Source organism: Sceloporus undulatus, chromosome 1, assembly GCF_019175285.1.
Source record: "Sceloporus undulatus isolate JIND9_A2432 ecotype Alabama chromosome 1, SceUnd_v1.1, whole genome shotgun sequence".
Taxonomy (NCBI): Eukaryota; Metazoa; Chordata; class Lepidosauria; order Squamata; family Phrynosomatidae; genus Sceloporus; species Sceloporus undulatus.
In genome coordinates this window covers 308405146-308432201 of record NC_056522.1, presented here as the reverse complement: position 1 = coordinate 308432201, position 27056 = coordinate 308405146, and the positions used below count along the sequence as shown (strand labels likewise).

General features: G+C 40.7%; 1 protein-coding gene across 1 annotated transcript in view; it reads left to right on the top strand.

The window, feature by feature from the left end:
• The window catches only part of AMBRA1 (autophagy and beclin 1 regulator 1), a 346870-nt gene that overhangs the window by 278803 nt on the left and 41011 nt on the right, over positions 1-27056 (top strand).

Genomic DNA, 27056 nt, shown 5'->3' with positions numbered 1-27056 from the left:
CACCACTCAAACTTCCAGTGGAAAAAAAATGGAGGTGTCTCAAACCCAGGATGGATGACTAAGGACTTTCAACCGACTAAGTTTGACGGACATGTTATAAGAAAGTGAAAAGGGGGTCCACGTCTTCCAGATGCGGCATTTGTAGGGTAAAGTCAGAAAAGCTAAAGTGCAGCCTGAGCTCAGGCTTGCTAGAGAGGTTAAAGAAAAAGAGATTTTTTGTGATATGTTCCGCAGCAAAAGGAAGAAGAAGGAAATGTTAGAGCCACTACATGGAGAAGATGCAAATGTTAACAGGGACAGAGAAAAGGCAGAATTTCTCAACACCTTCTTTGCCTCAGTCTTCTCAAAAAGGCAAAGTTGCTCAACCTGAGGATAATGGAGCAGAGACAGAATAGGGAATTTCAGCAGATAAGTAAAGAGATAGTGGAGGAATACCTGCTAATCTAAATGAATTAAGGCGGGTTATAGACCGCCGCTTTGAGCGGTCTGCCGCACCGCCGCTTGCTCCCGCGGGAGCCCAGCGAGCCACACCGGCAGCTTCCCGCCCGGAGCAAAAAAGACTGAGCCTCTTTCCGCGGCGCACTGATGACTCCGAAGCCCAAGGGCGCATTCGTGACGTCATTAGTGCGCGCGACATTCGGACGCTCAGCGTCGATAGTCAATATGGCGCCGCCATGTAGAAGGGCCGGCGCCATATTGTATGGACAGAGTCCGTTAGACCCAGGGGCGTCTAGAAGAGACGCCCTTTTTAAAATGGGATGTCCTGTGGACGTCCAAGTGCCGGTTGTAACCGCCTAAGTCTCCGGACCAGATGAACTACATCCAAGGTACTAAAAAACTGGCAAATGTAATATCGGAGCCATTGGCAATCATTTTGAAACCTCTTGAAAACAGAGAAGTTCCCAGCAGACTGGAGGAGGGCAAATGTTGTCCCCTCTTCAAAAAGGGGAAAAAGAGGATCCCAACAATTTCGTCCATTTAGTCTGACATCAATACCAGAAAGATTCTGGAGCAGATCATTAAAAAGAGAGTCTGTGAACACTAAACAATGCCATAATCACAAAAAGTCAACAGGGTTTCAGAGAAACAAATCATGCCAGACAAATCGATCTCTTTTTTGATAAAATTACTAGCTTGTAGATAAGGGAATGCTGGGATATAGTATATCTTGATTTCAGTAAGGCCTTTGACAAGGTTCCCATGACATTCTTGCAAACAAGCTTGTAAATGTGGGCTAGACAAAGTAACTGTTACATGGATTGTAAGGTTGACCGGCCAACCCAAAGGTGCTCAACAATGGCTCTTTTCAGCCTGGAGAGAATGACCAGTGGGGTCCCACAGGCCTGTCCTGGCCCAGTGTTATTCAACATCTTTATCAATGACCTGGATGACAGAATTGGGAGCAACTTATCAATTTGCAGAACCAAAGGAGGAATAGCTAATACTCCAGAGGACAGATCAACATTCAAAATGATCTAATAGACAAAAGCTGGGCCAAAGCTAACAAAATGAAATTCAACACGAGAAATGGAAGTACTGCACTTAAGCAAGAAAAATGAATCACAGTATAGGATGGGACACTGGCTGAATGAAACTACATGTGAAAGGGATTGGTGATGTGGAGCACTTGGGAAAAAAGTAATGATAAATTAATGTATTATACTTCGTGGATAGTATATGTTATGAATAGTATATGTTGAAGAAGATAGTAATAGAATGAAGATACAATAATAAAATAATAATAATAAAAAGAAGGCCACATTTTGGGAGCAGTCACTGCATGGTTTTCTAGCTTGCTACATAAAAGTATTATGAAGCTTGACAAAAGACTTTGCTATGCATCGTAACTTGTATAGCCCATGTCTAGATTGTGTTGTGTTTAGGAGTATATTAATTGAGAAACCCTATTTAAATGTTGCTGCACTCTCCCAGAGCTCAGTAGGTAGGTCCCCTCCTGGACAACCTGACTAAGCATACACCCTGTGCTTGTCTCTGAATTGCATCCAAAGCTAAACCCTTTGTACTATAGCCTTCTGTTCATTTGGCCAGCTCATTTGAGATATAAGTTTAGGTCATGAAAAGCTGGGTTCAGTGGCTATAGATTTTCTATTGCTGAGTATAACACGGAACAGATCAGAGGTCATTGTGTTTTTGGCAAGACAATAGTCTAGGATGCAGAATCTCCTTCAACTAAGGGCTAAACTGAATTTCAGAGATATTATTGAGACCATATACAGTAGTGTTGTCACTGTAGACAAAGGGGGTGAGACAAAAGTGCCATATTATTTAAATTAATCACTCATCAGTAACTAAACTTAACAAAATTATCTTGAACTTTTAGGATGGTGGAAAAATAGATTCTATTAACTTTGGAAACCAAAATTGATAGTTTATGGGAGAAATGTGATTTTCTGATGAAAACAAGAATGCTAGATTTGACCCCAGAGCTGATAGTTTCTGCAAATGTGCTGGCAAACCCTATAATAGTTTTTGCAAATGAGTTGCTGTTACTGAACTCAGATTCTCATAAAAAATACAAGTTTTCTCAGTTAAAGATTTTAGTTGGCGTCAGGTTGACTTTGACTATGAATGAATCAGAGACTGTCACAACAGTCTACTTTGGTCTTGCAAACTTAGCACTGTAGCTCCTGATGTTTGCAATGTGGTCTTCCTCTTTTCCTCCTCCACTTTGCCACTAGATTGTCTTTTCCAATGAGTAATGTTGTTTCATGGATAGCCAAAGATATAGCCCTGTCATGATATGGCCCATTATATATGGCTAAGATGATTGTCAAGTCAAAGTATGACAGTGTGGTTAGTTTGCTCTAGAGTTTAGGCACAATTTGCTCTGGACCCATTATTGGTCATTTATCAGGCTATGGCAGTGCTTCTCATTATTTTCTGTCATCCCCCCCCCCCCGGAAGAAAAACATTTCGCGCCCCCCGCGCAACTGTAAATAGTATCATTTGTCTATAAATTGTAAACCCTCTGCATAACAGAGCTTCGCGCCCCCCTTATGGGCCTTGCGCCCCCCTGGGAGGCCCGCCCCACATTTGGAAACACGGGCTATGGTATCATAGAACAATTCTCTAGCAAATTTCAAATGACATTTTAAAAGTATCACTCTAATAAAATCTAATCTAATAAAGAGATTCTTCTCTTACTATCTTCTCGCATAAGCCGAATATCTTGTAATCCAAGATAGTAGTATAATGTAACCAGTAAGTTAAATGACTTTATGATGTTTCTCTACATAATTGTTGCCTTCCCTTGCCTGCTCCCCACTTCCCAAATAAACTTATTTTTATGAGTGAACATTAGCTGCAATATTTTAAAGTCAGTTTCTCCAAACTGTTTCCACATGAAAGACTGCACAGTTGCAAAACTACCACCACTGTCATGAGATTTCTTGTTAAAAAGGGTGACCATGACCCATGTCCACATACACCCTTTCTCCCCAAGTCCTCTTTTAACAGCCTTTCTGTCTCCCATGTTGGAAATATATGGATAACATGTTGTTATCCAATGCTATTTTAACGTGTTGTTTTCTTTTGGTGTTATGTTTATATGTATGTTAATTTTTTTCATGATGTATGCCATTGGCGGTTTTTTTTATTTTTAATTTTATTGATTGTTATACGCACTCTGTAACGCCAGCGCTTTACTAAACTAATATATAAATATATTATAATACCACTTTCTGCCCTGACCCAAGAATGGCGGGCTGACAGGAGTGGCTTTCGTTCTGTCTGTTTGTGTAATAGGTTTCCTTCATGGTCCTATAAATCAGAAACACTTAAAGCATGCAACAACAACTGATGCATCTGCTTCAGAGATGTAAGGGATTATTTTATTTCATTGTATTAGAAGGATGAGGTCTTGCCAGAAGAAGCACCGTGGAATGGAAAGATATTATTGATTGCTATTGTTCTAACCTGCTCATCTTGATCCTGTACTCAGCCTTGCCCTGGGACCATTCAAATGGCTTTCTGTAATGTGGATGGATACTGCTGCTAGCTTTGCTCCAATTCCATCCACAATATATATCAGGGCTGCAACACATCTTCACCTGATGTCCTAATTCCCCCTTAATGAATCTTGGAACTGAGGCCTGTGGCAGATTACACAGCACAATGTGTGTCACTCAGTTCTTTCAGTCCCCTTTGCTGCCATCCTCATCACTACATCCCAGCCAATTTTACGCTTAACCTGCCATAATCTGTTTGGTTCTGTTTCTGCTTGTTCAATACTTAGAGTGTTTCAGCACCAGAGGACGCTTTCATTTTGTCCATCACCCAGCCTTATTCACAGGGTTTTTAACACATTTGAGAAGAAGAAAATAATGAAGAAGAAAAAACTTCCATGCCATGACTTGCATGTGATTAATTATTATTTAATTGTTTGTAGCAGCTGTTTGTCTTTTTATTAAGCACGAATTTGGTCCTGTGTGTCTCGTTCTCTGAGTTGAACACATGTCTCCCTGCTTTCTCAGTTCGGGGGTCTGGATCTTTCACGAGTATCTCTGCAGTGGATTAGAGCTCTGTCCTCAAACAAACTGGGACGTTACCTCACTGACAGATCTACTAATTTAACATGTGCTATACAAAGCAGAGCTTGGAAAGGGTACTTTTTGGATGCTGTTGGGGATTCAGGGAGGTCATTAAAAAAATGTTCCCCAAAGCTTAAGCAAAATTGTTAAAAAGAACAGAAGCACTGATCAGTAGAACCCGTAGCATAGGACTGGCATCATTCCTTAAGATTCCTAGTACAGTGATAAAAAGAGCACAGATTATGGTTCCTCAAGGGACAGCAGCAATGGGTCGCCATGAGGATGGTAAATGGATGTCCAGCAAAAGAAACTAAGGTCCTTTCATACTATACCATTATAACAATGATCCCCCTTTAACACCATGCTGCATCTAATCAGACCCTGGGATTGTAGCTGGTGAGGCACAATTCTAAATGTTAGCCAGTATGTAGTGCCTTCAAATCTGTCAACCTATGGTGACCCAATGAATTTCACAGGGTTTTTTTAGGCAAGGGATCCTCAGTGGTGGTTTTGCCAGTTCCTGCTTCTGAAATAGGCTGATAGCACCTGGTATTCCTCCCCCCTTAAACTGCAGATACTATGATTCTTAAAGTTGAGCCATGGAGTTAAAGTGAATCATCGTGCTAAACTTTGTAGTGTAAAGGTCCAGGAGTGGCAAATCTTCCCATTCTTGTGGCCCTTGCTGGGTTTGTGCATCTCGTTCCCTCAGAGATTTTCCACAGACTCAATAGTTTGGGGACATGGGATGGGCATATTCCAGCAGTCTTGCCCACACATTCACATGCAATACAGTATCCAAGATTTCAGGCAGATGCAAAAATATTGGTGCCTCTAAAATGGTGCTTACATAAATGGTGTGGCAGTCCTCAGATGGTCCAGGCAGGTTCCATGTTCCCATGACTACGAAATGGACACCTTAAAATCTGCATGGGTGCTTCATGTGGGTAAAGTTTCTTTCTGGTACACTGTTAGCAGTCCTAAGATAACCAGGTAGACCAGGCAGAAAATGAATAAAAGTTCTATGGTTTTCCAGCCTTGGTCCCGATGTTTGGACTTCAGTTCCCATAATTATGACGTTGGCCAAGCTGGCTGGACTTCTGGGGTTGAAGTCCAAAAACTCGGATAACCAAAGGTAGGATCACTGTTCTAGAGGTTCCAGGCTTCTTGAATTAATTAGCCTGGCTGATTATATGATGAAACCAGACTTATTCCCAGACATGAGAATAACGGTTTCTCAAAGTGAAAAATCACCGGATGATGAGGGTGCTTTCACCCATAAGTTACCTGAACAAAAACATTTCAGAATCAGTGGTTTTCCCCTTCAAGGGTTTAGACTGGTCAGTTTGTATGTTACCTTGTAGTCGGCTTGGTTACGTGAAAATTAATATTTGAAGGCACAGACATTATTCAGATTCCTATCTTCAGGGCCAACTCCTCCTGACTGAGTAGAGGGCAATAGGTCATGAACATGAAATAAAGGCAGACAGGTAGCACACTGCATCAGAATTCTTTTGCTTCATCTCTATGATGGTCTCTAACCAAACATCTTTTTTTAGAACAAAACATTTTAGGTAAGGTGAGAAGGTGACATCATACAAAATATAGAGTAAAACCCACCATGGTGAGCTTTTCAGAAAGTTAATACAGATAATCTAAGTTTTTCTACTCCATGCATAATTATTCAATGTTGTGCTTATTCTGGTTGCTTCTATTTAATGCTATTAAAAACACATAAGTATTGACCGTAGCAATCAGAGATAGGGTATTAATCTGGCCCTTTGCCCATTTGCCTAAACGTATGTAGTTTTCTTCAATGTTTTGTAATACTGAAAATCCCAAACATTCATAAGAATAACCAAGATTAAGGAAGGTAGATAATGCAAATCAATTTAGCCTACATAATTTATTTTTAAGTTTAGCTGTAGTATTTCCTTGATGCAAAATTTTCAATTTTCAGGTGTATGCAGACTGAAGAATATGCCAGCCTTCTTAAATACACATCCGTTACCAATTTAAAATGCTTTTTATATGCTTTTTGAAAGGGCTTTGCAATCGATGAAAAAAAATAAGAACCCTGGGTATTCCATTGGATAGATGAAGAAACGCATGCAAAACATGAAAATAATTTCAATATATAATAGAGCTGAGGAAGTGAAAATCAACATACTGTTCGATGGGAGAGATACTTCCTTTGAATCCTAATGACAACGGCACATCTTAGGTGGTTTTTCAAATAAGTGTTTTATAATCTTGACAGATGTCAGTGGATTTCAGACGGTTGCACCATCGCAGACATGTGAGTTTTTCACAGAAGATCCTAGGAAACTTTCTCCTCATAATGTGTATTAGCTATAAAAACAACCTCCATTTGAAGACATCTTCTGTTGGAAAGGCTGCTCTACTCAAGTTTTATCTAAGATAACCGTGCACAGGAGAATGGGGCCTTGCAGTTTCCCATCACGCTTAGAGCTGGCAGCAGACTGACAACACAGGGTTCACTTTGGGCACAGTATCCTCTCTATGGAGACATACTGTCTTTATTTAACTATAGTATTATTTCTGATTTGCAGCTACATCTATACATTAAAAGGAGTCTTTGGTACCTGCCAGGGTTGGTTCCAGCCCCCCTATGAATACCAAAATCTGTGGATGCTCACTCCCTGTATACAGGGTGTAGTAAATGGTGAACCTTATATAAATGGCAAAATGAAGGTTTTCTTTTGGATTAAAAAAGTATTAAGATATGGATGGTTGGATCCATGCGCAAATCTTTGGATATGGAGGGCCTACTGTAATATGAAAATTATGCAACACGTATCAATTTTCTCCTCTTTGGGTAAGTTCACTTCTTTTTCAAACTTCTTAAAGACTCCATTCATTCCAAGGGTATTAAAAGAAACGGGCAATGTAATATACGGAGCCACTGGCAATCATATCAAAAAGGGGAAAAAAGAGGATCCCAACAATTATCGTCCATTTAGTCTGACATCAATACAGGAAAGATGCTGGAGGCAGATCATTAAACAGAGAGTCTGTGAAGACTAGAGGCAATGCCATAATCACAAAAATCAACATGGATTTCAGAGAAACAAGTCATGCCTGACAAATGATCTGATCTCTTTCTTTATAAATTACCACTTGGAAGATGAAGGGAATGCTGTGGATATATATCTTGATTTCAGTAGGCCTTTGACAAGGTTTCCCATGACATTCTTGCAAACAAGCTTGTAAAATGTGGGGCTAGAAAAGAACTGTTTACATGGATTTGGAGCCTTCAGTATTTCTCTTTTGAGAAACTCCCATCCGTCCTGAACTCCCTTCTCTTTTAGTATTTCTGACCATGGGATCACCCTCAATACTTCTCTAGGTTTACTGAAATCCGCTCTCCTAAAGTCTAGAATGCGTGTTTGACTATGCCTGACTTCTCCTCTCCATTGTATAACAAACTCCAGGAGAACATGGTCACTTCCACCTAAGGATCCCACCACTTGCACCCCCTTAACCAAGTCATCCTTGTTGGTTAGGATCAGATCCAAAATAGCTGACCCCCTTGTTGCCTCTTCCACCTTTTGGACAATGAAATTGTCTTCCAGGCAAGTGAGGAATTTGCTAGACCTTGAGGATTTTGCTGAGTTTGACTTCCAGCAAATTGAAGTCGCCCATCACTACTACATCTCTTTTTTCTGACTGTGTGGTCATCTGTTCTAGAAAGATATCATCCAATTCCTCGGTTTGACTTGGGGGTCTGTAGTAGACTCCCACCGTAACATCCTTGTTGTTTCCCTCCCCTTTAAATTTTATCCAGATGCTCTCTACCTGGCTTCCAGGATTGATGTCCTGGATCTCTTCACTGGTATAAATATCTCTGACATATAGTGCTATTCCTCCTCCTTTCCTGTTTGGCCTATTTCTCTTTAAAAGGTTATACCCCTCTATTTCCACATTCTATTTCCACATTCCAATCATGAGACTCATCCCACCAGGTTTCAGTGAGGCCTATTATATAATATTTGCTTTGTTGTACTAGGAGTTCAAGTTCATCTTGCTTAGTTACACATGCAAAACTAAGGCCCTTATCACACACAGTCATCAAAGCAGCATGATAACATGGTAACCACGTGTTCAGTTCCTCTGCTTGCATGATGTTGTCACTGTTATGTGATTGAACCATTGGAGACTATAGTAAAAGTGAGTCTTTTGACTCACATGAAAAATCTGTTAATGACCTCTTTTACCACTGTTACATTGTGAAAGTTCAATAGTGGGTTTTTTCTCGATGTTGTGTGGAGATCCAGACTCTTTCCAGAGTTCTCCCCTGTCACTGCAATGCCTCTTTCACTCTCTCACACACATACACAGAGTCTCTCTCATTCATTCACTCACATATACACCTTCCTTAGTTCTTTTCTCCTTTCCTCGCTACTTCCCAAAGCTTCCCCCTGCTCTGCCCTGACAAGCAGCCGTGTGGATTTCCCTGGGAGTTGAGAGGATGGGAGGAAGGGAGAGTGAAGGTAGTTTGGGTCCTAACAGGTGCTTAAATTCCAGATTGGGTCTGAAGGCGTAGAATGCCATCCCGGTTTTTGCATGACACAGAATTACAGTGGGAGAAAGTCCCATGTGATAAGGCTCTAAGTAGGTGATGTAGAATATTAGCACCTCTTTTTGGTCTCAGGAGGGTAATGTAGGAGGTTTTTTGTTTTGGTTTGGTTTTTGGCATATGCTTTTTACAAAGTATGCATATAATATGTGCATTTGTGTACTCATTTCCCCCCACTGATTAAAATATTCATCTTTTTCAGTGGTAAACATTTTGATTTGCCTTCATCTAAATTTAATTTAAAAAGGAGTGGAGAAACAATTTTAAGGCTGCATATTCCTGCTTATGGCAGGAAACCAAAGCTTGCATTAATACTCTCACAGACTGTGAATTAGGTAAGATAAATTTATTTTTAAAATCAGATAATATAAATTTCTGTTCCATCCCTTGAGTATGCATTTATGAGCAAGCATACATGTGCACAGACACACACAAAAGAATGTTATAGTAGGGAAACATAATTTTTTATTGCAATTTAAGTAGAACTGATCACAGACTTACACTGTCCAGAGCCTCAAAATGTTACTTTCATGTGGCTTTCCCAAAAAGTTGCTTTTTCAATTCACAGAGTCTGGTAGGGAGGATTCTGGGAGTTATAGGACAACAAGAAACATTTCTATGCTCTGTATTCCTCCAACCAGTGAAGGTTTTCTTCTCCATGCAACCACAGTATTAGAAGTCAACGGCTGTTTGTTTGTTTGTTTGTTTGTTTTCTAAGGAATGGGGAAAGAGAGGGAGGCAATTTTGCCTGCTGCTGTCTTCAGGGCACCTGCTGTTTGTGTCATTTCTAACTAGCTTCATGTGATGAATGAGTGGGTGGTTCTTGTTTCTGCAATCATCCATGTTTCCCAACAGTAGAAAGACAAGTGCAAAGTCTGTCAAAAGCCGAAGGAGGATAAACAAACAGTTCTCTCTTCCTCTCTCTTCCCACTGAGAACAGCATCACCCACACTCAGCTGCCTGAGGTATTGGGATGCAGAAGTTAAAAGAAAGGGGATTGGGGGTGCATCTACATGGTAGAAACAATGCACTTTCACACCACTTAAAATGCTGTACTGCCATCCTATGGAATTATGGGATTTGTAGTTTTACTAGGTCTTTCACCTTCTGTACCAAACAGTGCTGGTGACTCACGAACAAAGGCAAGATGCACATGGCCAAGCAACTTCAGAATATGGTCAAGATGGCAATAGTCAGGAAAAGGAAGAACACACAAGCTAGGAAATGCTGCAGCAGTTTGCTTTTGCCTGAGCCTACTGGGAAGAACAAGAATCCACCCTTCCTCTCCACTACCTTGCTGCCTCCTGAACTGAATGCAAACTATGTTTGCACTTTGAACTCAGTTTGCAGCAACTGAGGTATAAGCCAGGACAATGAGAGAAAGTGTGAGGAGGACAGAGATAAACTGGAACATTTTAAAGCATATGAAAAAATGTGTTGACAGAGACTTAATCGAGACTGTCTTTGCCAAATCATTACAGGTGGAGGGTATGCATTTAGTGGGAAAGGGAATGGCTCCTTCTATTCCATCTCCAATGTCTTGTGCTGATGTAGCCCATACTTACAAGTCTTGGCACAACAATGCTGAGAAGCTGCCACTTTGCATTTATGTACAGCCTTCCTGGCTGTGCTATGCAGCTTGATGGCCACTTGAGGACTGTAATCTGGCATGTGTTAGTACAGATGGGAGCTTTGTGTTGCTACCAGGACAGCTGACATCAGTTTGCACATTGCAAGGCGTTTTGATACTTGGCAGCAACTCTTCCTTTGGGAAGGGAAGGGAGCTGCAAGTTTCCACCTGTTGGCCGGGTGTAATGGGAACCCTTTGATCCCAGTGAGGAGGAATTGTCATAGTGCCATTGCAGAACCAATCCTCTGCAATGCCGCTGAAGAAAAGGAAGAGCTTGGAAAGGTTACTTTGGGAGATTACAACTTCCAGAATGCCCATCCAGTAACTTCCAGATTCCTTAGCAATAACACTTTCTTCTCATAATCTTTGGGTGGCAGAAATGTACACATTTACAGACAGCTTGACAATCGTAACTAGTTACTCAGGTACAACAGGCCCATGACATAGAGGGAAAAACCAGAGTCCACTTTAATTGTCATTATTCCATAATATGGAATTCTGGGATCTGAAGTTTACTGAGGGACATTCAGAATTTTCAGCCAGAAAGCTTTAGTGCCTTACCAAAATACAAATCTCATAGGATACAGACAGGACACTTTAAAGTAGAATCATAATATGATAATTGTGTACAGTGGCCCTTGGAACAGTATCTGCTGGAGTTTGGTTCCAGGAGCCAAAGTTTGTTTTTGGAACTGGATATATATATATATATATAGAGAGAGAGAGAGAGAGAGAGAGAGAGAGAGAGAGACAGAGACAGAGACAGAGACAGAGACAGAGACAGAGACAGACAGACAGACACACACACACATACACACACACACACACACACACACTCAGCCTTTGGTGTTTGCAGACTTGCCATCTGCAGATTTGATGAGGTTGTTCCGCCATTAGGGCCAAAGGGATGGGGGGGGTCAATGCAGGACTGCCACTGGGCTGACAAGATCACAGTGGCAAGCACAGGGAGGGGGAGCCCCAACCTCTCTGCTCCCCTGCAGGTGATGGTGCGCCCTGGAAGCCAATTCCCTGCTCCTCCTTGCTTTTCGGTGGCAGCAACCTCCTGGGTCCCCCTCCTGGCAGAGGGCTTCTTGGAAGGGAAGAAGGGAGGAAGAAGACAGAATGGCAGTCCTGCCCACCACCCTCACCACTATCAACACCTCCCTTGGCAACCCCCTCCTCCACCTCCTGCTGGAAGGTAAGGAGGCTAGCCTCAGCAGAAGAGACTATATTTATATTTCTTCACAGACTTCATTCACCCGGAACCTACACCCAGTTTCCTTAGCTGTTAACCTCACAGGTTACTTGTTACTCTCTCAGTACACTCAGCTCAGCTCTCTTTTTATATCTGCTCCTCAGGCAGTTTCTTTTTTTATTATTATTATATATATTTTTAAAAGTATAACAGCTTTTTCTTTTTCTTTTACATTGATTGTACATTTTCCGTTCCCCCCCTCACAATACGTACAGATAAACATACAATCTTGTTCTTATTCCCACTTATCGTTTATACATTCTTCTTTTTCTTAAATAAAACTTCCATCCTCTGGAAACTTACTTTCATATTGACATTTTGAGTCTGTTAATCTTAAGATTATAAATCAATATTCAACCAGTTCCTTCACCTTTTCTAGTTTATATTAATATCTGCTAATTTCTTCCAAATTAAACATGAATTTTTCCATATTTGCCTATTGTTTGGTTCTTTAACTCAAAACTCTTTTGTAATTCTGGCCATACATCATTTTTTCAACCTGGAGTATTCCTTTCTTATGTTTCTGTTATGATTCGTCGTTACCTAGCTCTATTTTTGCGGTTTTATCCTGTGTTTTCTATATTCGATCCATATTATCTTTGACTATTTACAAGAATATTCTTCTTCCTTTACATGCTAATATTTTTCATATTAAGGCCTATTTATCTTGTTAGAGATTTCTTGTTTACATACCCAGAAGTATACTGCTATACATTAGTATTACAAGCTTTTTATAATATACATTTCCATTTAATTTTTAGAAAATTATAAAAAAATTTCCAACATGATTGTACTTCTTCTTCTGTTTTGTCTTTCATCCATGCTGTTAATCTGTCCATTTCAGCTGTCTCGTAGAGCTTGATAATCCATTTTTCTAAAGATGGTATTTTCGTGCTCTTCCAGAATTTCGCATATGTTATTCTTGCACAAGCTAATGCATAAAATATGAGTCTACCATTTAATTTCATCAATTCATTATCTACCATTCCCAACAAAAACACTTCTGGAGTAAATGGGATTTCAAGTTTTAAATCTATTCTCAGACATTTATATATACCAATCCAATATTGTCTAGCTAACTTACACGTCCACCACATATGAAAATAAGATCCAGTTTCTTTTCTACATTTCCAACAAATAGAATTTACATTCTTGTACATATGAGATAATTTTCTGGGCGTGAGGTGCCATCTATATACCATTTTATAGATATTCTCTTTTATTTGTTGTGAAGTTGTGTATTTCAAATCTTTCAACCAAACTTTAACCCAGTTTTCGTATTTTAGGTTATGGCCTACATTCTGAGCCCATTTTACCATAGTGTGTCTGACTACTTCCTCTTCTGTATCCCATTCTTGCAACATTTTATAATAACTGGAGATCAGTTTTGTTTTTCCTTTTAGCATGATTTCTTCCCATTGCGTCTTTTGAGTTTCTATCCCCTTTAACTTTTTATCAATTTTCCATCTTTCGTATAATTGTCTATGTAAATACCAATGGCATATTATACCTGTTTCTCTTAGTTCTGCCTGAGATTTTATTACTGCTTCTCCTTCTGGATTAATTGTTAATAAGTCTGAATAATATAGCCAATTGGGTTTCCCTATCCCTTCTTTACCAAAAAAAGCTTCGTGAGGGGAACAACATTGTGGAATGTTTTTACAGAGTCTTATTTTTAACTTTTCCCATACTGACAATAAAGCTCTTTTCACAATATGATTTCTGAATTCCTTGTGTATCTTGTCTTTATCGTAAAAGATATAACCATGCCAGCCATATCTCATGTCCCCTCCTTCTAATGCTAAGGTTTTTTCTTCATTCAACAGTATCCAAATAGATAACCAGTTTAAAACAGATGCAAAATAATACAGTTTCAAGTTCGGTAAGCTCAGGCCTCCTCTACTTTTACTATCACACATGATCTTCTGATTAATTCTGGCTCTCTTCCCTCCCCAGATGAACTTTGAGATATCTGCCTGCCAATTTTTTAGTGGTTTAAATGAATGCAATATCGGAATAGTCTGAAATAGAAACATAATTTTGGGTAGTACATTCATTTGTATTACCGCTATCTTTCCAAGGAAGGATAACTGGAGATTTTCCCATTTCTTTAAGTCTGCTTTAATTTCCTTCCATGTTTTGTCGTAGTTGTTATGGTAGAGATCGGTATTTTTGTTTGTCAGTTTGATTCCCAAATATTTTACTTCTTTTTCTAAACCAAAACCACTTTCCCTCAGTAGTTTCTGTTCCTCTTTACTATCAATATTTTTTGTCATCATTACAGTTTTACTTTTGTTAACCTTTAAACCAGATATCTCCTCAAAATCTTTCAATACATTCACCAAGGATTTAATTCCTTTCTCGGGGTCTTCTAATATAAACACAATATCATCAGCAAATGATCTTAATTTAAATTCAAACTTTTTAATTTTTACACCTTGAATTTCTTTCTTGCCTCTTACTGTATTACATAGAGCTTCTAAAACAAAAATGAAGAGAAGAGGGGACAGGGGACATCCCTGTCTTGTACCTTTAGTTATGCAAAATTCTTCAGTTTTTTCTTGGTTAATGATCAATCTGGCTTTTTGATTATTATAGATTTCTCGAATCCATCTTAAAAACACTGGACCTGCTTCAACCTTTTCTAACATATGAAACATTGTATCCCAACAAACATTGTCAAAAGCCTTTTCCAGGTCAGTAAAAATCAGCGCTAATTTTTTTTCGTTGTGATTTTCAAAGTATTCTAATACGTCTATTATAATCCGTGTATTATCTTTAATCTGTCTCTGCGGTAAAAACCCTGATTGATCTTCATGTATCCAGCTTTTCAGTATCTTCTTCAGTCTTTCAGCAAGTATTGTTGTGAATATTTTGTAGTCTGAGTTTAGGAGTGAAATTGGACGATAGCTTTTCATGTCCAATGGATCTTTATTTTCCTTTAACAGAATAGTAATGTTTGCGTTGTTCCATGTGTCCGGGAATTTACTTTTCCCTATTGCATTACAGGTTGATTTTAACGGTATTATTAATTCCTCTTGAAACTCTTGATAATATTCTATTGGAGGTCCATCAGGACCAGGGGATTTCCCTTTTTTCCCTTTCTTTATCGCTTCTATCACTTCCCCTACACTGATTGGATTATTCAGTATATCTCTTTGTTCATCTTTGAATAACAGTAGATCAGCTTTATCTAGAAATTTTTCTATTTTGTCTTTTGATAGTTGATGTTTTTTGTATAATTCTGTGTAGAAGGTTTTGAATTCTTGTCTAATCTCGCTTTGGTTCATTGTTAGTCTTCCTTCTTTTGTTTTGATTTCTGTTCCTCAGGCAGTTTCTAATATTCCTCCCAGCTTTCCTGGTTGTCCATCCCTGAGGATCCTAACACACTCTGCCAATATCGCTAGCTCCTCCTCCTTTTGTATACACTCCTAAAAGCAGTCCTCACCTTTTTCCAGCCTGATTCCTATTGGCTGCCCCAAATATTTTATTCTGCCTGTGTTTCTCCACACTTCTTCATAAGTGGACTTGCATATGTGGGAATTAGAACTGGTATTGTCATGCGTCTCTTCGCAATTCACTAACAGGGTTTCTTAGTGCCTCTGCTACTTAGCTGAGTATATCTAAAATTACGTTAAGTAAAAAATGTTAGCATTTTCTGCCAACCATTTTCTAGCTACAGTACTTTGCAGAGTTTCTAGCTATTTTGCAAAGTAAAAGGCATTTATAGAGGAGTTTTGAAATAAATTCTTCAATCCTTATGCCATTCTTTTCCATTCCTGAGGTTCTTTTTTTAATGAAGGCATATAATGATGAACGCTGGAGACCCCAGGAAGTTGAAGTGATGAGCTTTCTATGCACCCAGCGATTCAAAAAGAATGGTGCAAAAGTAGAAATGTTCTTAGTCAGTTTTACACCATTCTTTTGAGTTTAACATTTGCTAGGAAATGATGTCATAGGAGGTTATCGCATGAAGCTTCCCTTCTGATGCTGTTGCAGCTTTTTAAACACTCAAAACAGCAATGATTCTTTTCATATTACCACACAATTGCGAATTGATAACAGGTTCGCTATGGATCTTATCACACTACTATTCCATTTACTCATCAACTATCATCGATTAAGTAAGCAGTCATGCCTTCATTGGTCATGAGGGGGGTGCAGAGAAACCTCTTTAAATCCCCTTTCTCCTATCAAATGAAATGATTGCCTCCTCCTGAGGAAAGATGCTTGCCTTCCTTGGGAATGGATGAGTGGATGCAGAGAAACCTCTTTAAATCTCCTCCTATGTGAATTACCCCAGAATGATCTATTGCACATACTTCAATAACGGGTTAACTGTGTGACTAACAGCTATTCATTAAAAGCTGAGGCAGAAGCACGGATTGACTACAGGTTAGCTACTGCCCAGCTACAAGGCTGTGCAATAGGATCCCACCGTTAGAGTGAACATTGTACTTCTACCCCACTATTAAAGAGCAGTGCAACAATCTCCATAGTTAACAGTATTATTGCAAGAAAGATTGTTTCTAACTATTATGGCTAGACATGGAATCCCCTTTGGGTGGATGTGTATATTACTATGTTTGATTGGTTTGGTGCTTTGCATATGAAGGATGTGGTTTTTTTCTTGATGGATCCTTTGTTGTATAATAATAATAATAATAATAATTTTATTTGTATACCGCTTTTCCAACTGATCAAAGCGGTTCACAGTAGCATACAATATAATACAAAACACTACAATGCTCAAACAATACAATAAAATCTCCATTACCTCAGCGATATTATACAATACAATAACAATCTCCTAGCAAATACAAGTCCATTTAAAAACGATCGGTTGTGGTTGAGTATCTGGATCTTAGGGTATTCTATCTCTAAATAGAATCAAGGGGGTATGCTATTTGAAAAAGATGCTTTTTCAAAGCCTTCTTGAAGGCTTCCAGCGTGGAACATAGCTGGATCTTTTCAGGGAGAGCATTCCAATGAGCAGGAGCTGTCGCCGTGTAGGCTCTCTGATAAGTTTTTACTAGTTTTACCCTGGGGTATTCAAGTACATATGTCCCAGATGTTCTGAGGGTGCAGGGGGGATTATGTAGGGAGAGGCGCTCCCTCAAGTAACTCAGGCCCGAGCCATGCAGGGCTTTAAAGGTAACGACCAACACTTTGTATTGCGCCCGGAAGCTAACAGGCAGCCAGTGGAGAGATTTTAATATAGGTGTTATATGGTCCGATCTACGGGTACCTGTGACCAATCTGGCTGCGGCGTTCTGAACTAACTGAAGCTTCCGAACCTGGTACAAAGGTAGCCCCATGTACAGCACATTACAGAAATCCAAGCGAGAGGTTACCAGTGCGTGTACTACAGTTTCAAGGTCCTTTCGATCCAGACAGGGGCACAGTTGGCGTATCAGCCGAAGCTGGTACCAAGCACTCCTGGCCATCGCATCTACTTGAGATGATAATTGTAGAGATGAGTCCAGGAGTACTCCCAAACTGCGAACTTTATCCTTTAGGGGGAGCTTAACCCCGTCAAGGATAGGATGACAAATTTCCCTATCTGGATTCGGGGTACCTATCATGAGTACCTCTGTTTTCTCTGGATTCAGCTTGAGTCTATTTTTCCTCATCCAGCCCATTACTGACTCCAGGCAGGGGTCCAGAGGGGAGGTGCCATCCTTAGTCACTGTATCAGTCAGAGACATGGAGAGATGGATCTGGGTGTCATCAGCGTACTGATAACACCGAGCTCCATGCCTCCGGATGATCTCTCCCAGCGGCTTCATGTAAATATTAAATCATCATATTAAATAGTTGTATGAACTACATGCATGGCTGCTAGGATTCCTTTGATAGGGTCAGTGCAGCTGATTGTATTCCTTGTTTGGGGATTCAAAAAGGATTTTGACTATGCAATTGGCTATCAGTCCTGCCAGTAGAATTGTTAGCTTTCCTAATAACCCTCAAGAAAAAAAAATATTATTATGTAATATCTGATAAAGACCAAGTTTCTTTTGTTGACAATTCAGGATTGCTGGCTATTCATGTGGGAGGAGGACAAGGCTGCAAAAATGAAGTGATTAATGAAATTTGGTCCAAGAATACCAGACTTCATTCCATAGAATCTGAGCTGGGTTCGGTTGGCTCCCTGCTCCTATAGGAATAATGGAAAATGAATTATCTGATTTATCGGGGGGAGGGGGTGTTCTGCAACATTCTGTTATTGATATACCTTTCCTGTATACCAAAAGACTGCTCAATGCTGTTTTCAAAGGGAAATTGTGAGGCTGGATTGTACTAGATCAGGGGTAGGCAACCTGCGGCCCGCGGGCCGGATGCGGCCCGGCAAGGCCTTGGGACCGGCCCCAGCCTGGTCCTGCCGCCGATTGCCGCCGGGGCCTTTTGGGGGCAATTGTCTACAGAAGCCTCAGAAACATGCATTTATATTAACATTTTTTAAAAAATCAGCAATTTTTTTCGCGTGTCCTCCATTTTTTTAAAAAAAGTGTCTTCCATTTGAAAATGTTGTCCTACATTTGTCCTGGTTTATTTATACATTTACTTTTTTTAAAAAAAATTATTTAATTATTTATTTTTTTGCTTCGGCCCCCCAGTTGTCTGAGGGACAGCAACCTGGCCCCTGGCTCAAAAAGGTTGCCTCCCCCTGTACTAGATAGACAGAGCCATTTCATTTAGTCTTGAGGGATTTTCAGATATTTAATCAGCAAAGTTAAGCATGGCACGTCTTTCTTATTTGGGTACCAACAGGACACTGCCTAATGGCCAATAAGAGAGTTTCTGCTCATGAATTGGGTGGTGTTCTTTATGATTGTGGCATCCAATGCTGTCTGCCGTTTAGCATTCTATACAAATCTGCAGTTCAACTGGGTCATTTGTGATCTCTTACATTGTCACTAGGTGGCAGTAATAGGGTTTTTAGCCCAACTTCATCAAGAAAGCCTAAGAGCAGCTAGCAACAGTAACAGTTACTTTTCTAACATCCCAATAATAATAAATAAAACTTTTATTTGTATACCGCCTTCCCTCCAGATCAAAGTGGTTCACATATCATAGCTATAACATATTACAATATAATGAAGTACAATACATCAAAATTTCATACAAGTTAAAAACCTTAAAAACAATATATCAAACAGTCACGCTATCAGTTTTGGCTAGGCATCCTGATCTTCTTGGGGTGTTATATCTCTAGATAGAGTTGGAAGGATATGCTAACTGAAAAAGATGGGTTTTCAGTGCCTTTTTAAAGGCTTCCAATGTGGGACTGAGTCTGATCTCTTCCGAGAATGCATTCCAATAGGATGGAGCTATTGCCGTGTAGGCTCTCTGGTGAGTTGATGTCAATCTCATTCTGGGGTGTTCGGTTAATATTTCCCCATTGTTCTGAGAGTGCGGGGCAGATTATGTAGGGAGAGGCATTACTTATATAGATAAGTAACAATGTTTAATTACTTTTAAACACTACCATGAATAATGGGACATTAAGTACTTTCCAAGCTCTGATGTCCACCCATTTCCAGGTTAATGAAGTCACAATGTAAGACTAATTTTTGTATTGTGCGCATTCAAGTCAAGTCATATGGTGACTTTAAGGCAAACCTGTCATGCGGTTTTCTTAGCAATGTTTGTTCAGAGAGAGTTTGCTTTTGACTACTTTTGAGACTAAGCATGTGACTACACAGTGGGCCTTGACAGCCGATTCAAACCATGGTATCCAGAGTCATCATCCGACATACAAATTGTGCATGAGTGAGTTCTTTCCAACACCACTGTTAACTCCACACAAATGTGCATAAAGACTTTCACTGGGTGAAAGGTGGCACAGTGAGAGGGCATGATCCAGATTAATCATCCACACATTCACCTAAAGTGTGAACAGTGAGTTAAAAGATAAAGAGCAGAAAGCAATGGGGTTTCTCAGTCCAACTAAAAATAACGTTAAAAGAGAGCCCATTGCGAATAGTGGTTTGTTTGTTTGTTTGTTTACTTTTCATTTCATTTACATGTAAAGACTCCTTGGTCTATAGCTTTTTGTGGTTTTTTTGGACTATGTGGCCATGTTCTGGGAGAGTTTATTCCTGATGTTTCACCAGCAGCTGTGGCTGGCATCTTCAGAGAATACTGGCATAGAAGTGAGTGGGGTATATATACTGGGTGACTCTTGGTTGAGAGGAAGTGATTTACGTGTTAATCTCTGTGTTGGTCTGTTGTTGAATGGTAAGGTGTCAGAGTTAGCACCCAGAATCCCAGACAATCAACCAGTCAGCTTGATTGATATAATCAACAGCACTTTATTGATAGATCCAGAATCAGACATGTGCCTCACTCAGCTTCTTAGCTGAGACTAACCACACCCTCCCAAAGACAAAGTAACAGAATCCCCAAAAGCCAAACCCCATCCCAAGCAGAAACCCGCCAAGCGAAGCCCCTCCTGGTTCCCACAGAAGTGAAAGCACATTCCCAGCTCTGAGCGCTCGGAGAGCCAGGCCTTCAAGGCCACTAGATAAGACACCTGGCCCTGCTATGCACTAACTATCACTATCTACTCTTCTACTGCAGCTAAAGCCCCATCATCCCCAACTACTATACTACACTACCAAACACTATCTGGTAGAATACTAACTGGATTCTAACATAAGACCTCAACAACAGATCAACACACAGATTAACATGTAAATCACTTCCTCTCAACCAAGAGTCACACTGTATATATACCCCACTCACTTCCATGCCAGCATTCTCTGAAAATGCCAGCCAGAGATGCCTGCGGAATGTCAGGAATAAATTCATCCAGAACAAGGTTAAGAGGTGATATGATAGCCCTGTTTAAATATTTGAAAGGATCTCATATTGAAGAGGGAGCAAGCTTGTTTTCTGTTGCTCCAGAGAACAGGACCCGGAACAATGGATGCAAGCTACAGGAAAAGAGATTCCACCTCAACATTAGGAGGAACTTCCTGACAGTAAGGGCTGTTCGACAGTGGAATGCACTCCCTCGGAGGGTGATAGAGTCTCCTTCCTTGGAGGTCTTTAAACAGAGGCTGGATGGCCATCTGTCGGGGATGCTTTGATTTGGATTTCCTGCATGGCAGGGGGTTGGACTGGATGGCCCTAGTGGTCTCTTCCAACTCTACGATTCTATGATTCTATGATTCTATGATTCTATGGCCACATAGCTCAAAAAACCAACCCAAACATATAAATGCCAGCCATGAAAGCCTTCAACTCCTTGGTCCATTTTCGACTAGCAAATCAGGGAAAGTTTGCAAGAATGCTGTTCAGGATCTTTCTGCTCAGAGATTTGATCTGGTATAAAGCTGCCTGGAAGGTAGAGGTTAACAGCCAATAAATAGTGTTCAAAATGTGAGTTGGTGGAGGATCCTTCTCTTGAGGAATGTTTATCTTATTGTCTCAGTCTTGTCTCCAACGATTAAAATCTACTTATTGTCTCAGTCTTGTCTCCAACGATTAAAATCTATTATTATTGTTGTTGCTGCTGCTGTTATCATTATCATCATCTAAAAGAAAGTGGACTGGTGATGTGGAAAGAACCAGAGAAGTGAGTGGCAGAATATAGATGGGGTGAGAATCTGAGTGTAAACCATTAGCGGCAGAAATCTGATCCCTAACCCCTCCTTCTCTTCTTCAGTTTCTCCCTTTCAACCCCTAAAGGAGAACCCTGTCAAGGCTGAGATGCTGCTTTTGTCCTGCTGTGTCAGCCCATTAACTTTGCCTGGGGCTGGAAGCAAGCTCTGTAGCAGAAACTCTCTTGGGCTCAGTGTCAAGGACACCCCAGCCTCTACTGCTTTGCCAGCAAAGACATGAGAACTGAATGGGTTTCTTTTACAGCCAGGAGAGGTCACAAAGGTCAGCCCAGAGAGGATTTGTCCTTTACCTCTATCGCTCTTGGTGTATGTATGTGTCTGAAGTCACCTGGCAACTTATGGTGACCCCATGAATTCCATCATTTTGTCCATAATACCTATGGGACACCATCAAATCTCTTTGCCACTTTACATCTTACTTATCTGTTTGTATGCATGTGTGTTCATGCACACATGTGCATAACATTTTACAGCTGTTTATAAAGTGATGCTTGACTTGCAGATAGGTTTCTTATCAAGAACTAGTCACAATTCCCAGCAATATGTACAGAGGGTGGCAGGGGAAGGCATAATATTTGAAGTGGCTTGTAATTTTGGGGTAGAGAAACAACTGCAAAATTGTTTGCAGAACAGCAAAGCCACTAGCTGTAGACTTTTTGATGGCTGAGACAAAGCAACAACAAACCTTTACTAGGTTTGCCAGTTCAGATTTTGGTCCAAAAGCTGAGGCACAGATAAAGGTCCTTATGATATATACTAACTACAGTTGCTCACAGTTTGTAATTCTAACATACACACACCACGCAAGACATATTTTTCCTGTTAGGAAATTAAGACAGAAATCTTAACTGAAGGCACTGTTCCCATATCAAAGTGAAATAAGGGAATTATTCCTCCAGATGTATTTCAGTAGATGGGATAATGAACACTTAATCTAGTCTACTTGCTTCTAGCCAGAAGATGGGTGCAGAGCATAGTGAAGGGTGAACCCTGGCCCAATAGCAATTGAGAGGGGAAAAGGAAGCTAATTAAGTAGATACAATCCTGTTCAGATCTTGAAAGAGCCCTGGCCCATGTCTTCCCTGATTGGGTCTATCCATCTGGGATGCAATCCTTCTCTTTTCCTACTGCCTTCTGCCTTCCTTACCAAGCATTATTGTCTTTTCCAGTTATTCATGTCTTATCATGATATGTCCAACATAGGACAGTCTGAGTTTAGTCATCTTGGCTTTTAGGGAGAGTTCAGGCTCAAGGACCATTGACTGGTCTTTTTAGCAGTCCATGGTATCTGTAGAGAAACAATCTGTATTATTTAAACAATTAACATCCATCTTAAAGTCCAGTTATGCTAATGCATGCTGAGTTATGCTGTTCAATACTGACACTACTTCCTATGTAAGATCCACATAGGAATGAAAGTAACCTGCCCACTGTTTTGGCATGCTGGCGTTTAATTTACTAGCTGGCCAGGGCCCAGCAAATATAGATAGCGCCTTTCTTTTCATGGTGGGGGTCTGGCATCCGGCTGCTGCTGGTTTATTTTGCAGGCGCCTAGATCATTTTATGCCTGCTGCACATGCCTTAATTAACAGCTCAGAGGATGTTGGGTGAAGGAAAGCTGTAATGAGCGCTTTGTATATCAAAAGGCAGCATCATTAGCATCCCAGCACTTGCTAAAGGTATCAGGAAGGAAAAGGGTAACAAGCAGAAATACCCATGGTTCAGATTGACAGCTCCTGAAGCAAGTGGACAACATTGGGGGAAGGAACCCTGATGGAATAATGGGAGTGAGTTACACATGGGGAAAGCACATAGTCCATAGTCTTTCTAGTTGTGTCAGACCTACAGAATGTGAGGCACAGTACATTGAAGAAGGCCTTGTATTTTTTTAGCCAACAGGTGGTTAAAGCTGAAGGAATTGGGGACAACTGCTTAGATTCCAGGCTGTTAATTGGGACTAGTTGATGGAACATGTGTTGCTGGTCCTTAAACAGCTTCTAGTTCATGATCCATTTATAACCACAACTCAGAATGTTGATGCTCCGACATGCCTTTGCCCATATATTAGGGGGTCCCTCCTCCCTTCCCCCCCCCCCAACCATCCTTTGCTTTCTTTGTTCATATTAGCATTCAGTCCAGTTGGCATAGTGACCCGCACAGTAGTCACAGGTATCCTTGTGACAAAATATTACTGTACACACATAAACTGAGAACCCACATCTCATCATACAGCCAATTGGATTAGACATCAGTGAGGATACTTTGTTGTTGTTGACTGATATCAAGTCTACTTCAGCCTATAGCAAACGTATAAATGGGAGGCTTCCAAGGCACACTGTCACCAACAGCTCTGCTCAGATCTTGCAAACTCAGGGCTGTGGCTTCCTTGATTGAGTTTCTCCATCTTTTTCTACTGCCCTCTACCTTATTATGTATTATTATATTTTCTAATCCTGCCTTCTCATGGTCTGACAATTTCACTTTAGCCATCCGGGCTTCTAGGGAGAGTTCAAACTTTATTTGCTCTAGGACCCATTTATTGGTCTTTTTAGCAGCCCATGATATCCATAGAATTCTTCTCCAGCACTACATTTCAAATTAGTTGATTTGCTTCCTTTCAGCTTTCTTTACTGACTGGCATTCACTACCGTACATACAATTGGAAAATATGATGGCATGGACAATCCTAACTTTGATATTCAATTATATATCTTTACACTTCAGGATCTTGTCTAGTTCCTTCATAGCTGCCCTTCCAAGTCCTAGAATTCTGATTTCTTGACTACAATCTCCTGATTAATGAATGAGCCAAAGTATGGAAAATCTCTTGTCATAGGGGAGAGGCTTGTGTACCCTAATGAAATTGTGAGCTATGCTGGCAGTGGTATAATAGCCACTGGTAGGGCCCCCCATGCCAGACAGGTCACAACTGAAGGGTCTGACCAAGAGCGCCAAAGGGCAGGATGGGCTCTCTAGCCTTATGGCAACCATCCTAGGAGAAGGAAAACTCTAATCCCAAACCTGGGCAGATGGTGCTCGTCTAACCCTGTAAAATCAACCATCTAAAAGAAGGAAACTCTAATCAAACCTACAACCCACTGTGCTCCACCAAAAAAATCCATTGCACAGGCTTGAAGGATACATCCAACTTCCGAAAAAGCCCTGTAGCGATAGGCGAGGGACGAAATGGCAGGTGTAAAGATGCACCGGAAGCCACAGACCCAACCCTGCATGCAGGCGGTTCAGGACTTTGGTCGCTTGAGACTGATCCGGGGGATGACAGTCTTGTTCGGCAGCATCCTGAATGACCAAGCAGCCTTTTTTAAGGAGAGCACTGCTTGCTCCATATGGAGAGGGGCCTAGAAAAGATGGCCTAACAAAAGCTCATCCCCATCTACGCAGTTGGCTAGCCGTGGCCAACGGGCATCTTCTGATGCAGTCAAACAAAGAAACAAAGGCACACACCAGCCTCCAAAGGTAAAAATAGACTAATGCTTGCATGCTGAAACATCAGAACCATGCAAGATTCTGCAGATAGTGGACGTCCTGAGCATCATTCTGCTCTAATAGCCCATGAACTGTCATGACTTAACATTGACATCACTGCTCTTAGTGAAGTTTGTCTCCATGAGGAAGGCAGCCTTAAAGAACACGGTGCTGGCTACACACTCTATTGGTCTGGCAAACCCAAAACTGAAAAACATCTTTCAGGTGTAGGCTTTATGATAAAAAACTCCATTGCCTCCAAACTTGAAACCTTGCCAACAGGACACTCTGATTGAATTATCTCCTTACACCTCCCACATGTTATTCACTTCAGTATATATGCCCCAACTATGCAAACCGATCCTGTGGATAAAGACAAATTCTACTCAGACCTATGCCACCTTATACAAAAGGTCCCTGCAGAAAACAAAATCATTATCCTTGGTGACTTCAATGTCAGAGTAGGAAAGAACTTCAAAGCCTGGAAAGATGTTTTAGGCAAGCATGGTGTTGGAAACTGTAATGATAACGGACGCCTCCTGCTAGAGTTTTGTGCAGAACAGCAGTTGACTATTACAAACACTATTTTTCAGCAGAAAGATAGCTTGAAGACAACCTGGATGCATCCCCGATCCAAACATTGGCACTTCATTGACCATATCCTAGTGCGCCAGAGATATATTTGCGATGTTCTTCATACCCGAGTGATGCCCAGTGCAGAATGTCAAACAGATCATCGCCTAATAAGATGTAAACTAAATCTCCATTTTAAGTTTAAACCTAAGAGGGGTGGCATCCTAAAGAGGAGACTCCAAGTCAACAATCTTCAACAAGGTGCCATGAGAGACAACTTCCAGGCAATTTTTAAAAGAAAACTTGAAGACGATCCTGTAGACTCTTCTCCTACAGCGCTTTGGCAACATATCAAAAACAACATCCTGCAATCTGCAGAAGAATCCTTAAGATTCTCCCTCAAGAAAAATCAAGACTGGTTTGATGAAAACAACCAAGAGAAATAGGAGCTATTGGCAAAGAAGAGAACTGCTCACCAGACACACCACGCCCAGCCATCTTGTATGTAAAAAAAGCAGCCTTTCGCCTTGCATGTAGTCAACTCCAACAAAAACTAAGAGACATTCAGAACAAGTGGTGGATCAATTTAGCAGAAAAGACAGAACATTGTGCAGATCTGGGTGATTCCAGAGGATTTTATGAAGCTCTTAAAGCAGTGTTTGAACCTACATATCAGGTCCAAAGCTCCCTATATAGTACAGATGGTCAAACACTAATCACAGATAAAGCTTCCATTCTGAACCGATGGGCTGAACATTTCCAAAGCCTCTTTAGTGCCAACCGAGTAGTCCAAGGCTCAGCTATTCAACATATGACACAACAACAGATGAAAAATGAATTGGACATAGCTCCCACTTTGGAAGAAACCCTTAAGGCCATACAGCAGATGAAAAATGGCAAGGCTGCCAGGATTGATGGAATTCCACCTGAAGCTCGGAAATACGAAGGTCATGTACTCCATGCTAAACTCCATGAGCTCCTTGTGAGTTGCTGGGAAAAAGGTGAACAGCCATCAGATCTCCGAGTTGCAGTCATCATCACCCTGTACAAGAAAAAAGAATCAAAATCGGATTGCTCAAACTATTGAGGTATACACTGCTTTCCATCGCTGGAAAAATCCTTGCAAGGATACTCCTGAACAGATTAGTCCCTGCTATTGCAGAAGAACTTCTCCCTGAAAGCCAATGCGGCTTTAGAGCTAATAGGAGCACCACAGATATGGTACTTGCCCTTAGACAACTGCAAGAGAAATGTAGAGAGCAGAACAAAGGACTCGGGGGCGGGTTACAGACTGCCCATTTGGGGTGGGCTGTACCCGCCCCTTTCCCCAGTGTAT